The sequence below is a fragment of the Triticum urartu genome, chromosome 6A, assembly GCF_056163025.1.
Source record: "Triticum urartu cultivar PI428250 chromosome 6A, HENAU_Tu73, whole genome shotgun sequence".
NCBI lineage: Eukaryota > Viridiplantae > Streptophyta > Magnoliopsida > Poales > Poaceae > Triticum > Triticum urartu.
Window position 1 is genome coordinate 597,055,995 of NC_141878.1, and position 14,445 is coordinate 597,070,439.

General features: G+C 51.0%; 1 long non-coding RNA gene and 1 pseudogene across 1 annotated transcript; both read left to right on the top strand.

Moving 5' to 3' along the window:
• The first annotated feature begins 1,975 nt into the window (after positions 1 to 1,975).
• On the top strand, positions 1,976 to 5,560 carry LOC147966973 (uncharacterized). Its single transcript, XR_015609126.1, has 3 exons — positions 1,976 to 3,240; positions 3,989 to 4,071; positions 5,316 to 5,560. It is a non-coding gene; the product is annotated as an uncharacterized LOC147966973 (long non-coding RNA).
• Positions 5,561 to 11,756: 6,196 nt separating this feature from the next.
• LOC147966974 (berberine bridge enzyme-like Cyn d 4) lies at positions 11,757 to 13,990 on the top strand (annotated as a pseudogene).
• Positions 13,991 to 14,445: the final 455 nt, after the last annotated feature.

The following is a 14,445-nucleotide window of genomic DNA, read 5'->3' on the forward strand; positions in this document are numbered from 1 at the left end:
GCATAAGCGTACGCGTAATGTCGGTCCGGGCCGCTTCATCTCACAATACCGCTAACCGAGTAACAACTAGTAACGGCAAGCAATATGTATACACCCACGCCCACAACTCTTTTGTGTTCTACTCATGCAAATCACATCTACGCCTAGACCTGGCTCGGATGCCACTGTTGGGGCACGCACATGCAATTTCAAAAAAATTCCTACGCTCACGCAAGATCTATCCATGGAGATGTATCGCTACGAGAGGGGGAGTGCATCTATGTACCCTCGTAGACTATTAGCGGAAGCATCTCACAACGCGATTGATGTAGTCGAACAATCCTTCGAGCTCCACCGATCGAGTACCGAACGTACGGCACCTCCAAGTTCTACACACGTGCAGCTCGGTGACCTCCCTCGTCTTCTTGATCCAGCAAGACGTCAGGGAAGTAGATGAGTTCCGTCAGCACGACAGCGCAGCGACGATGACGGTGAAGTGATTCCGGCAGGGCTTCGCCTTAAGCGCTCCGAAAATATGATCGAGGTGGAAAACGAAGATCGGGGCACCGCACACGGCTATAGAACAATTGTGTGTTTCCAAGGGGTGCCCCTCCTCCGTATAAAGGAGGGAGGGGGGAGGAGGCAGCCAAGGGGGATGCGCCCTAGGAGGCCGAATCCCCCTAGGGGATTCCTCCCCATTGGCTGGCGCCCCCCCCCCCAATCCTACTCCAAGTAGGACTCCTACTTGGAAGGGGGGAGAGGGAGAAGGAAGGGGGGGCCGCCCCCAACCCCTAGCCCAATTCGGATTGGCCCTAGGGGGGCACACCAGCCCCTTGTGGGCTGGTTCTCCTCCCCTACGTGGCCCATGAGGCCCATGTGGCCCCCCGGGGGGTTCCGGTAACCCCTCCGGTACTCCGATAAAATTTCGGAACCTTCCGGTATCCAAATACGATCATCCAATATATCATTCTTTACCTCTCGGCCATTCCAAGACTCCTCATCATGTCTGTGATCTCATCCGGGACTCCAAACAACATTCGGTCACCAATCACATAACTCATATAATACTATATCGTCATCGAACCTTAAGTGTGCGGACCCTACGGGTTCGGGAATGATGTAGACATGACCGAGACGGCTCTCCGGTCAATAACCAATAGCAGAACCTGGATGCTCATATTGGTTCCTACGTATTCCATGAAGATCTTTATCGGTGAACCTCATATGACAACATACGTTGTTCCCTTTGTCTGGCGGTATGTTACTTGCCCGAGATTCGATCGTCGGCATCTCGATACCTAGTTCAATCTCATTACCGGCAGGTCTCTTTACTCATTCCATAATACGTCATCTTGTAACTAACTCTTTAGTCACGGTGCTTGCATGTAACAGCCCGGGAGCGATGCTCCAGATGCCGTCCAGTTATTTGCGTTGCCGCCGGGTGATTTAATTGTTTGTTGCATTTCATCATGGCACCATGCGCATTGCATCGCATTTGCATCAGCATTGTTTTTAAAACTCGCATCCGTTCGTAGTTTCCAGTTGTCCAGTCCCCTTTGTTGACCAGTTTGAGACCAACCACACATGCACATGCCCGTGACACCGGGAAAATATTGTTTTTAAAAGTGCGAATAAAATGTCCTCGGATTGGGCTGAAAGTTGGCGTGCGGTCTTATTTTATTATAGGTAGACCGCCTGCCAAATTTCGTCGCAATCGGAGGTCGGTTGATACCCGAACCGTTAATTATATAGCGGCACTATAGCCGGTCAAATTATCAGACGTTTTCGGTTTTAAAACGGTGCCAGGCCGCTCTTCTCTTCTCTCCCTCAGGCCCATATCACTCTTCACAGCCATTGCAGCCCACCAAAGCCCAGCCTAGCCTACCCCCTCTCCCCTTCGGAACCGTTCTATTACAATCGGAGAGACCAAATACCCTAATCTATAACCAATCTGCTATATATAGCAGCCCACCTAGTCCATTTCTAGTCCAACCCTAAATTCTAGGAGGTTTGTCCCTCTCCGCCGCCACTCCACCCAAATCCCCTCGGGATCCCATTGCCCAACCAGCCGCAGCCACCAACCTCCTCCTCCTCTCATCGGGATCCTCCCCTGTCCAATCATAACACCGCCGCCAACAGCCTCGCGCTCGTGCCGTCGAGCCAAGCCTCAACTCCGTCGCCCGGCCGTCTCCCTCAACGCCGGTGACCAAACCCAGGCCGGTCCCGCCGCTTCCTGCCTTCCGTTTCTCCCCGTGTTCCCCTCTCTCTCAACCTCTCTAAGCTCTCGTCTCTCCCTTCTCAAGCAGGGACCTGACGCCCGACTTGCAGCGCGCCACCCCGATGCCAAGCCTCGCAAGGGATCGCCGGCAGCCGGCCGCCTCGTCATCGGGTCGCCCGCTCTTGGATCCGCCTGTTCCCGGCCAGATCCCGCCGCTCGCGCCAAGTTCCCATCCCCGCTGCTTCCCGCCTCCATGGACTCACTCGAAGAGCACCTCTCCGCCGCCTGCTCCGCCCCTCCTGCGTTGTCTCCGGCGTGCCCAAGTCCCTCGCCGCGCAGCGTCCCTGCTTCACCGTGGTCCGCCGCCGCCGCCCTGTTCCCGGCATCACGCCGCCGTCAGCTGCAGCTCGACCTCCTCTGCATCGAGCAGAGGAGATGTAGCGCGTCGCTTGCCTCGACCAGCCGCCTGCGTTGACTTGTCCGCTGCCTTCGCCAAGGCCCAGCAAGGTGAGCTCCCCTCCAGCCTTCCCAGGGCCCAGTTCCAGCAGACCATGGCCCTCTGTTGCCGCTGGATCGCCAAGATGTAGTCTCGACCCGGCCTCTTCCACCCTCCAGCACCGCTCAAGTTTTGCCTCTGTCCCCCTGCGTTGTGTGACCGTGGACGGAGCCGGGAATTGAACAGCAAGCACCAAGTACAACGATGACCCTTGAAGGCACCGGTTGCATCAAGTTCCCCATCGCCAAGATAGTACCCTGACTACGAAACGTGTACCACTACTTCCACTACCGTCGTCATGGAACCGTCAAGACCGTCGAGTGAACGACTACACGATGACCCCTAAAGAACACGGATACGTCAAGTTCCTCTCCCAACAAGTACCACTACCGTCGCCAAGGTCGGGAGTACCCTTTCGAATCGCCAAGTACCACTACCGTCGCCCGAAGAACCATGGATCACAAGCAACAAGTTCGACCACCGTCGCATGTACAACTACTTCCACTACCACCGAACTTGGTCCGCTTCGAAAACGCTCGCTTCGAAGGTATACCACTGAAACGACGCTCGTGAACGAATGCATGTGTTGTATGAGATGAACCGTGTGTGTGCACCGTCTGCGATGGTTTGTTGCACGATGCCCCACTTTGGCCATGCAACCGACATGTGGGAACTCGGTAATCGGGATCACCTCACCATCTTTTGCATGACACGCGCATGCCCACACTTCTTTTGCACCGGTATCTCAACGAGTTACCGGAACCAGGATGTTGCCGTGGCAGGCCGCCGTGGCACCCCTTTCCTTTCCGCCATGGCGACAAATGCCTCATATCATAGTATATGCTAACATTTTTCTCAAAATTACATATAACTTGAATATGTCATCCGCATCATGATAACAACATTTCAACATGCCTAAAATTGTTGTTTGCATTAGTCTGCATATGAGGTCATTTCGAAAATGCTTTATGTTGTTTCCGGCCTCATTTAATTTGCCGAGTTAGGTACTTCATGTATGCTTCACCTCTTGCCATGTTAACCAACATTTAATATTGATGAGTACCTAAACAGGAGTGAACTAAATAATTGATCATGGGGTTTCGTCAATATGCAACTCGTTGTATCTCGTTGCATATTGAGCTTCACTTAATGTGTAGCATATGGTTGTTGCACTTTGCCATGCCTTGCCTCTTTAAACCGGACATGCATCATACTTGATTGTGCATCATGTCATGTTTATGTTTGTTTGTTTACCGTGTTGTTTGCTTCTTTCCGGTTGTGCTTCTTCTCGTTAGTTCCCGTTGCGATGTGAAGATTCGTTCGACTACAATGGTTCGTCTACTTCATGGACTCGGTCTTCTTCCTAGCGGGATTTCAGGCAAGATGATCATTACCTTGGATACCTTTATTATATTTACTTGCTAGTTGTCTCGCTGCTATCGCTATGTCTCGCTACCTACCACATATATGTCAGCCTCCCAAATTGCCATGATACAACCTCTAACCTCCACTACCCAGCAAACCATTGTTTGGCTATGTTACCGCTTTGCTCAGCCCCTCTTATAGCGTAGCTAGCTGCAGGTGCAGTGCAGGTTGTTTCCATGTTGGGAACATGGATATCTTGGGATATCACAATATCTCTTACTTAATTAATGCATCTATATACTTGGTAAAGGGTGGAAGGCTTGGCCTTTTGCTTGGTGTTTTGTTTCACTCTTGCCGCCATAGTTTCCGTTATACCGGTGTTATGTTCCTTGAATTGCGTTCCTAACATGGTTGGGGTTTATGGGCCCCCCTTGACAATTCGGTTCGGACTAATACATATCTGGCAATACCCAACTTTGGTTTTCCATTTGCTCATGACAACTAAAATAATTGCATAGGGCTTAGCTAACCCGTTGATAATCAATTTCACCCCTCGAGTCAGTGCTTTAAAAGAGTGTTGGTTCGAACTGTCAACTCCCGGTGGCTGCCAGGGGCAACTCTGGATTAGACCTACCCGGCGTTAAGACAATCCGCTGTTGCCCTGAGAACGAGGTACGCGTGACTCCTATTGGGATCGTCGGCGCAGCGGGAGGTATTGCTGGATATGTGTTGGCCTTATCGAAGAGTCTTGTGCACCGGGATTCCGACGATGCTTTGGGTTATCTCGATGTTGAGGTTTTTCCATCGTTGATCGTGGTAAGTTTATAATGGACTGAGTTGGAGCACCCCTGCAGGGTTAAATCTTTCGGAGAGTCGTGCCCGCGGTTATGTGGCACTGGGAAATTTATGATATCCGGTTGTAGAGAACTTGACACTAAACCCGAATTAAAATACACCAACCGCGTGAGTAACCGTGATTGTCTCTTTTCGAGGAAGTTCGAGAAAAGAACACGGTGGGGTTATGTTTGTACTCGTAAGTAGTTCAGGATCACTTATTGATCATTATTAGTTCACGACTGTCATGCATAGTTCACTCTTCTTATTCTTGTACTCGTAAGTTAGCCACCATATAAATGCTTAGTGCTTGCTGCAACCTCACCACATACCCTTACCTTACCCATTAAGTTTTGCTAGTCTTGATACCCCTGGTAATGAGCTTGCTGAGTCCCCGTGGCTCACAGATTACTACAACAACAGTTGCAGGTACAGGTAAAGCGATGATATGATGTGAGAGCGATGCTTGCTTGTTCTATTTGGAGTTCTTCTGCTTCTTCTTCGTCGATCATAGGATGGGTTCCCGGTAGGGAGATCCGGGCTAGCAGGGTGGATGGCGTTCTTCTTTTCGTTTGATTTCATCCGTAGACGGATCCTGCTCTTCTGTATGATGATTGCTATGTATTGATATTGTAATGTATTCATGATGTAGCTTGTGGCAAGTGTAAGCCTTTATCTTGAATTCTCATCTATTCAGTACATGGTATGTTGTAATGATATCCACCTTGCCAAGCGTCTTCGATATGCGCTTCTATCCTTAGTGGGACTTCCATGTTCCTTTAGGATAGGATCGCATATTGGGCGTGACATTGCAAGGCTTCTGTGATGCTGTATAACCGAGAGGGCCCAGAGATACCTTTCTGATAGTCGGAATGACAAATTCCAATCTTGATCCGTGCCAACTCAACAGATACTTTCGGAGATACCTGAAATGTACCTTTATGATCACCCAGTTACGTTGTGACATTTGATACACTCAAAATATTCCTCCGGTATCCAGGAGTTGCATGATCTCATGGTCGGAGGAACATGTATTTGACATAGTGAAAGCAGTAGCAATAAACTGAATGATCATGTGCTATGCTAACGGTTAGGTCAAGTCCATCACATCATTCTCCTAATGATGTGATCCCGTTATCAAATGACAACTCATGTCCATGGTCAGGAAACTTAACCATCTTTGATCAATGAGCTAGTCTAGTAGAGGCATACTAGGGACACGGTATTCGTTTATCAATTCACACATGTATTAAGTTTCCGGTCAATACAATTGTAGCATGAATAATAAACCATTATCATGAATGGGGAAATATGATAATAAACACTTTATTTAATTTCCTCTAGGGCATATTTCCAACAGCTGTGTGGGTAGCCAAATCTAAAGATTAACTTCTTGAGGAACTTGACTGTTGTTTCTGCATCACAATTGCTGATAGGCTCTGCTTCAACCCACTTGGTGAACTTGTCAACAGCAACCAAGAGGTGAGTCTTTTTATCCTGGGACCTTTTGAGCAGACCAACCATATCCAGCCCCCAGACCGCAAAGGGCCAAGTGATTGGAATCATCCTGAGTTCCTGAGCCGACACATGAGCCTGTTGTGCAAACCTCTGACAGTTGTCACACTTTTTGACTATGTCTGTAGCATCATCATGGGCTGTGAGCCAAAAGAAACCATGACGAAAAGCTTTTGCCACCAGTGATTTGGGACCAGCATGATAACCACAGTCGCCAGAGTGGATTTCATTGAGTATCTCACGCCCTTCCTCATGTGAAACACAACGTTGAAAGACCCCTGTCGCACTTCTCCTGTGTAACTCACCATTGGCGATGGTCATAGACTTAGAATGCCTAACAATCAGCCGGGCTTCGTGTTCATCATCAGGTAACACGCCACAGGTTAAGTAATCCAGATAAGGAACTGTCCAATCTGGGATGGCATGAAGAGCCACCACGAGCTGAGCCTCCGGGTCAGGAATTGCAAGATCCTCTTCTGATGGCAGCTTGACTGATGGGCTATGAAGAACATTGAGGAAGACGTTGGGAGGGACCGGCTTACGCTGTGAGCCCAGACGTGACAAAGCATCAGCTGCCTTGTTCTGTCGTCGATCGATGTGATCCACCTGATACCCTTTGAAGTGACTAGCAACGTTGGAGACTGCTTGTCCGTAAGCCGCCATGAGAGGATCCTTCGAGTCCCAAGTGCCAGAGACTTGTTGAGCCACAAGGTCTGAGTCGCCCAAGCATCTGACCCGGCTAAGATTCATCTCTTTGGCAATACGGAGGCCGTGAAGAAGAGCCTCATATTCTGCTGCATTGTTAGTACAAGGGAACATAAGCCTTAATACATAACAGAATTTATCACCTCGAGGGGAAGATAAGATGACTCCAGCCGCCGAGCCCTCAAGCTGTCTGGATCCATCAAAGTGTATAGTCCAATATGTGTTATATGGCCTCTCCTCAGGAGCCTGAAGTTCTGTCCAGTCATTGATGAAATCCACAAGTGCTTGAGATTTGATAGCCGTGCAAGGCACATATTTGATGTCATGTGGCCCAAGCTCAATAGCCCACTTGGCAATCCGGCCTGTTGCTTCCCTGTTGCGAATGATATCACCCAAGGGAGCAGAGCACACCACTGTAATAGGGTGTTCCAGGAAGTAATATCTCAGCTTCCGGCTTGCCATAAATACTCCAAAGACCAGCTTCTACCAATGAGGGTAGCGTTGCTTAGATAGCGTCAAGACCTCACTAACGTAGTATACCGACCTCTGAACAGGATATTCCTTACCCGCCTCTTTCCTTTCCACCACAATTGCCACACTGACTGCTTTATTGTTGGCAGCAATGTACATAAGCTCAGCTAATTGCTTCTTCAGGGCTTCAAAAGCTTCATTGGAGGTTGTACTCCACTTGAAATCATCTATTTTCTTCAACATCAGGTACAAAGGGATTGCTTTTTCACCAAGGCGGCTTATAAACCGGCTCAAGGCTGCAATACGACCCGCCAGGCGCTGAACGTCATTGATGCACTTTGGCTCCGCAAGTGAAGTAATGGCCTTGATCTTGTCTGGGTTGGCTTCAATACCACGCTCTGAAACCATGAATCCAAGTAGCTTTCCAGCAGGAACCCCAAAGACACATTTGTCCGAGTTAAGCCGCATCTGATACGTGCGAAGATTTTCAAAGGTCTCCTTGAGATCATTCAGTAGAGTCGCCTGCTCTGCTGACTTGACCACAATATCGTCCACATAAGCATGAATATTGTGCCCAATCTGTCCATGAAAACAGTTCTAGACACAGTGTTGATAAGTCGCCTGGGCACTCTTAAGCCCAAATGGCATAGAAACATAGCATAAAGCACCAAAAGGGGGTGATAAAAGTCGTCTTCTCTTGGTCTTCTACTGCCATCTTGATATGATGATAACCAGAATAAGCATCCAGGAAACATAACCTCTCACAACCCGCCGTGGCATCAATGATCTGGTCAATACGGGGGAGGGCAAATGGATCTGCTGGACAGGCCTTGTTAAGGTCTGTGTAGTCAATACACATGCGCCAGGAGCCGTTCTTCTTGAGAACAAGCACTGGGTTAGACAACCACTCAGGTTGGAAAACTTCAATGATGAACCCGGCAGCTAGGAGCTGGGCTAACTCTTCACCAATTGCTTTGCGCCTCTCCTCATTAAAACGACAGAGTATTGCTTAACTGGCTAGAACTTAGGATCCACATTAAGGCGGTGCTCGGCGAGTTTTCTCAGTACACCCGACATGTCAGAAGGTTTCCATGCAAAGATGTCCCGATTCTCACGAATAAACTCGACGAGCACGCTTTCCTATTTGGGATCCATATCAGTCCCAATAGTGAACTTGGCAGAAGAGTCACCATGCGTGAACTCAACCTCTTTGGTGTCTTTGGCTGATTGGAACTTGAGGGGTGGGTCAGCATCTGTGGTGGGCTTTTTGAGAGATGTCATATCAGCCAGATCCACGTTGCTGGTGTAATACTTGAGCTCTTCCATAGCGCAAGCCACCTCTGCATATGCAGGGTCACCTTCCTCGTATTCCAGGGCGGTTTTCCTGTCACCATTGACCGTGATGGTGCCATGAGGGCCAGGCATCTTGAGCTTGAGGTAGATATAGAAGGGCCTAGCCATGAACTTAGCGTAAGCCGGCCGTCCAAAGAGAGCATGGTATGGACTCTTGATTTTGACCACCTCAAAGGACAGAGATTCACATTTGTAGTTGTCATCCGACCCAAAGGCCACATCCAGTTTAACCCGGCCAACTGGGTATGCGGATTTACCCGGAACAATTCCATGAAACATAGTGGTGGATGGCGAAAGGTCTTTCTCAGACAAACCCATGCGGCGAAGGGTGTCATAATAGAGAATATTGATGCTGCTTCCTCCATCCATAAGCACCTTGGTGAGAGAGTAACCACCAACTTGAGGCGCCACCACTAAGGCCAGGTGACCCGGATTATCAACCCTGGGCGAGTGATTCTCCCTGCTCCAGGTTATCGGATACTCTGACCACCTTAAATACTACGGAATAGCCAGCTCAACCAAGTTGACAGGGCGCTTCTTGAGCTTATGATCTCGTCTATCCGTATACGTGGTAAACACATGGTATTGGCCGCTGCTCAATTGCTTAGGGTTGGACTGATAACCAGTCTGATTGCTCTGCTGTTGATTGCCTCCACTGTTACCTTGATAACCTCCACCTGAGCCGCCAGGCCTTTGTGAGCCCTGAGGTGGATACCCTCCAGATGAGCCACCACCTGAAGCTCCTGGGTCGCCTTGATGGTTCTGGAAACGCTCTCCAGAAGCTCGCATGATGTGGCAATCTTCCCAGGAGTGAGCGGCCGGCTTCTCTTTCGTGCCATGCTTCGGACATGGCCCTTTCAGGAGTTCCTCAAAGCTCTTCAGCTTGAAGTTCTTCCCACCATTGTTTCCTTTCTGATATCTGGGCCCTGCATTGGCGTTTGCAACAAGCTCTGACCCGCCGTTCAGGTTTTTGCGCTTTCCACCGTTGCCACCATTGTTCTGCTGAGGGCCCTTGCCACCATTACCCTGAACTGGCTTCTTCCCCTTGCCATCTGGCGCCTCATCTGCGCCAGGGTCTTTCGTGGAATCACACTCTGCATATTTGGTGAGGGCATTCATGAGCTCTCCCATGTCCTTGATGCTCCGCATAGGCCGCCCGAGCTTCTGGACGAGGGGATCAAAGTGACAGTTTTTCTCCAATATCAGGACCGCTTGAGCCGCCGTGATGTTATCTGAAGAGTGAATGATCTCTGCCACCCGTCCTACCCAATGATGGGCCGACTCATTATCACGCTGAATGCAGTGTTGAAGATCGATGATAGTCTTAGGTCTTTCAAGTCCCTCGAAATTTTTGATGAAGCGCTGTTTTAACTCAGTCCATGAATTGATTGAGTTGGGGGGCAAAGATTTTAGCCACGAACGAGCCGGCCCCTCAAACATCATGGTTAAGTATTTAGCGCATACTGCATCGCTGACATCCAGCATATCCATAGCCAGCTCGTAGCTCTCAATCCAACCTGCCGGCTCAATATCTGGGGTGTAATTGACAACCTTCTGGGGTCCTTTAAAGTCTTTGGGTATGCGTTCATTGCGCAAGGCGGGAGACAGACAAGGTACCCAAGAGTCCTTCCAGTAGGAGTCAATTGGGTTGTGACTGACGGAGCTAGAGCCGCCTCGTTCGCCGCCCGAGCCGCTTCCTGAGCCGCCTGCTGAGATGTTTCGACCGCCCGGTGGGCCTGTGCGGAGTTGAGTATATCCTGAGCATTGGGCACTCCTGCATACGGTAAGCCTCGAGGCGGCTCACGGCGCCGGCGGGTGCTGCTGGCCCCCCGGCGACTCAGCGTGGCGACTTCTACTCGGAGTTCGGCTTGGGACTAGCGTGGAGTGGAGGCGCTCCCTACTGTATGAGTAGTTGGCCTGTTGAACCATCGCAGTCTTCAGCTTCTCAATGGCGTTGCGAGCCTCAATCTCAATGGGCGAGTTGCCGGTGATAGGGAGCGCAGCCAAAGTGGTCGTTGCAGCGAAGAGGTTATCCACCGGGTTAGAGAAGTGACCCGGAGGCGTCAAAACATGATGAGGGGGCTCCTCAGGGCGCGGATTAGGTTCCAGCTGGGGCTGATCTGCAAGACCCGCCGTAGGCCGAGCCCCCATGTTTGGCATAGGCTGAGGTGATCCCGTAGAAGGGCCACGAAGAGTACTCCCTGAGGGGTGTTAAACTGTAGATTCTGGTGGTCGAGGTTGGCCGGAAGCCGGCTCCTGTGCCTCCGCTCATGAATCGCCTCAGAAGCGTTCCGACGCTGCTCCAAGTACCAGCCTTCGTTCCTCATCCGTTTTGTTTCCACCTGCAGCTCTGCCTGACGAGCCGCCAGGCGTGTGTTTTCCGCATCAATGTCTGCCTAGACCTGCACCATCTGGTCACGGATCTTGTCCACCTCTGCGTTGTGTTCCGCCTGATTCTCCGCTGTTACCGGTGTGGCTAGGAGCGTAGAAAGAGTCGTAGCTAACCCAGCCAGAGCCTGAGCCGGCGATATCATCGGTGCAGAGTTTGAAGTCCCCACAGCCGTCGCTGCCGGATCGGTCGTGACAGCCGCCCCTGCCATGTAAACAGCAGATCGGACAGGCGGCTTGAAGGAGTCTTGGATCAGCTCTTCGTCCCGGTAGCCCCAAGCATGCCACCATGAAGCGGGTAGATTGACTTGCCCTCGCTCAAATAAGAGTCGCCCTCGGAGTGAACAATCGTGTAGCCGTAAGAGAGGTCGAATCGCCATCAGAGGCAGACTCGCCGGAGCAATCAACCCCTTGGGTGAAGCCAACAAACACATGCTTTGGCCGGGCGGGTTGCTTGTCCTGAGCCGGCTTGAAGGTGTTGGTGAAGACATCCAGCCCAGGTTTAGATCCACCGGCCTGGTGCGGCACGGCGGGTCCCGGAGTGACTCTAGCCGCGGCGGGTTGCACGCGTCGTGCCGACTCGAAGACGTCGGTGAAGGTATCCGGCTCAGATCCAGACCCGTCGGCCTTGCCGATGAAGATATGGATTCCACCAAAGGGGACCCGGAAGCCGTACTCGATTGAGTCAGCCTTAGGACCCCAGCCGGAATCGTCGATGTAGAGATTGCCGCGAAGACTCTTGGTCATCCAGCCGAAGACGTATCCCTCGAGTCCTGGAGGAGGACCCTGCGAATACTCAACACCACCGTGCGACAGCCCCACGACGGGCGCCAACTGTCATGGTATTTTCACGGTAGATGTCCTCTTAGGACTTTGTCGCGAGGCCATCAGCGTCGAGTGGTAGATCGAAGGGGTTAAACGAGAGACACAAGGATTACCCAGGTTCGGCCCCTCTCGGTGGAGGTAAAAGCCTACTCCTGCTTGAATTGTATTGATGATCTCGATTACAAGGGTTTCGTGTGGCTAACCTAGCAATCGAGGGGTTCTAACTTGATCTTTCTGACCCCGGGGCTCCCCTTTATATATAGGGTAAGACCTGGGGCGTACATTAGAGTTCGGGCCAGAAACATGATCCGTGCCCAAGTCTTTTTTGTCCTCTAAGGAATAATACAATGACGGTTCGCAAGTAGGCTTCTGTCGGCACGTCATGGCCCGGCCCATCCAGCGGGCGGCTTATCCTTCTGGGCAAGTTTCCTGGAGGTCTTCGGCCCACCTGGCCTGGCCCATCTTGTAAGTCGCCATCAGCATTGACCCGGCCCTAAACGGACGGGGTATATCCTGTAATTATATCCCCAACAGGGAGGCTCCGGGATAGGGCCGCTATGGGGGAGGACCACTTACGGGTCATCCCAAGCGGCAGGGGCGGGAGCTTCGGCATCGTGTTGTCCTTGAAGCTCCAACTCGTGTGCGTGTCCGCGACCGTCACCATGTTCATCGTCCATCGGCCAAGAAACGAATCCGCCAGCTATCTCATCACCAAGTGGCAACACGTAGCGCCGGCTCTGCCCCGCGATATCATCCTCCGGGTCGTCGTGTAGAACCAGGACGCACAATTCGAGTCCATATACCTCGCAGGTGCGCAGGCATCGTCGTGACAATGACCAAGATGCTCCAGGAGCTGGGCGTGACGCGGCACGAAAGCATCGAGATGAGCAGGATCGAGTCCGTCCTCTTCTTCGCGTTCTACTGCACGGGGAAGCCGGAGGAGCTGCTCCTGGACAGGGGCACCAAGCCGGGTAGGTACTTCAAGGGCAAGTCGGACTTCATGGACGAGCCCATCCCGAGGGACGTGTGGGAGAGCACGTGGAGCTGGTTCCTGGAGGACGGGGACGGGCTTCTCATCCTCGACCCCTTCGGCGGCAGGGTAGGCCGCATTGCGCCGTCGACGAGGCCGTTCCCGCACCGGTGCATGCTTTACAACCTGTAGTACAGTTCTGAACTTCTGGTGGTACAACATGACGGAGGCGTCGGAGCAACATATGGGTTAGATCAGGGTGCTGCACTGGGAGATGGAGCCGTATGTCCAAGAGCCCGAGGGGCACGTACGTGAACTAAAGTACTTGGACCTCGGCGTGAACAAGTACGGTGGTGATGGCGCCGGGACCAGCTATGAGAAGGCGAGAGTTTGGAGTGAGGCGTACTTCAAGGATAACTTTGAGAGGCTTGCGGCGGTGAAGGCCAATGTAGATCCCGCTGATTTCTTCAGGACCAAGCAGCGCATTCCTCCTCTTCGATTATCAGGTGGCAATGGCACGACGCGGAATTGCAATGGCACATCTACGCCCATGACCCCTCTGTTGTCCTGGTGCACCTCGACATGCAGATTAAATCTTTCTTCAGCTGGCTGGGTCGTTTTTGTTCCAGAATTCAGATGCCTGAGGCCTGACCTCATCTACGCCCATGACCCCTCTGCAATGGCACATCTACTGCATGGTGTGATTGTGATCTGTGCAATGGGTGCAAAGTGGAAGGGGCTATCGTTCCGTTCAGCAGGGGATGCAGCTTCTACGGCTGTGAGCCCGACCCGCATCGATAGCAGCAGATTCAGATGGTTTATGCACATTCATTCATTCGCTTACCAAATTGATTCGAATTTTGAGGTATGATTTTCCACGTTGCAAGGTTTGTGATATATTACATATTGCAACTCTATCATATTTCAATACCATGATATGCATGCATCTCTCTTTGGTTCTCGAATAAGAACCGCAAGTCTTTCACTTTGCACGGTAGATAACGAAGTCGGTGCTGTAATTATAAAGTGTAGGCAGATCAAGATGCGAGTTTGTTTAATTTTGACTCCAAAAGCATGATAGACTAGATAATTAGAGAGAAAGATCTTTGGTAAAGAGATTTCCCCAGATCAATGTAGTCATATAGGCCAGGTTATCTTCTAGCAAAAATATAGCCGTAATTTCTTCTCTGTTCATTCCACTTTCTTTCTTCTGTGGTTTTTTTTCCCGCAACGCCGGGCTCCCCTGTAAGATGATTGTAATGAGATATATTAGTAGTGATTGGACATTCTGTATTTTGTGATGTACATATACTGAAAGATAGTAGC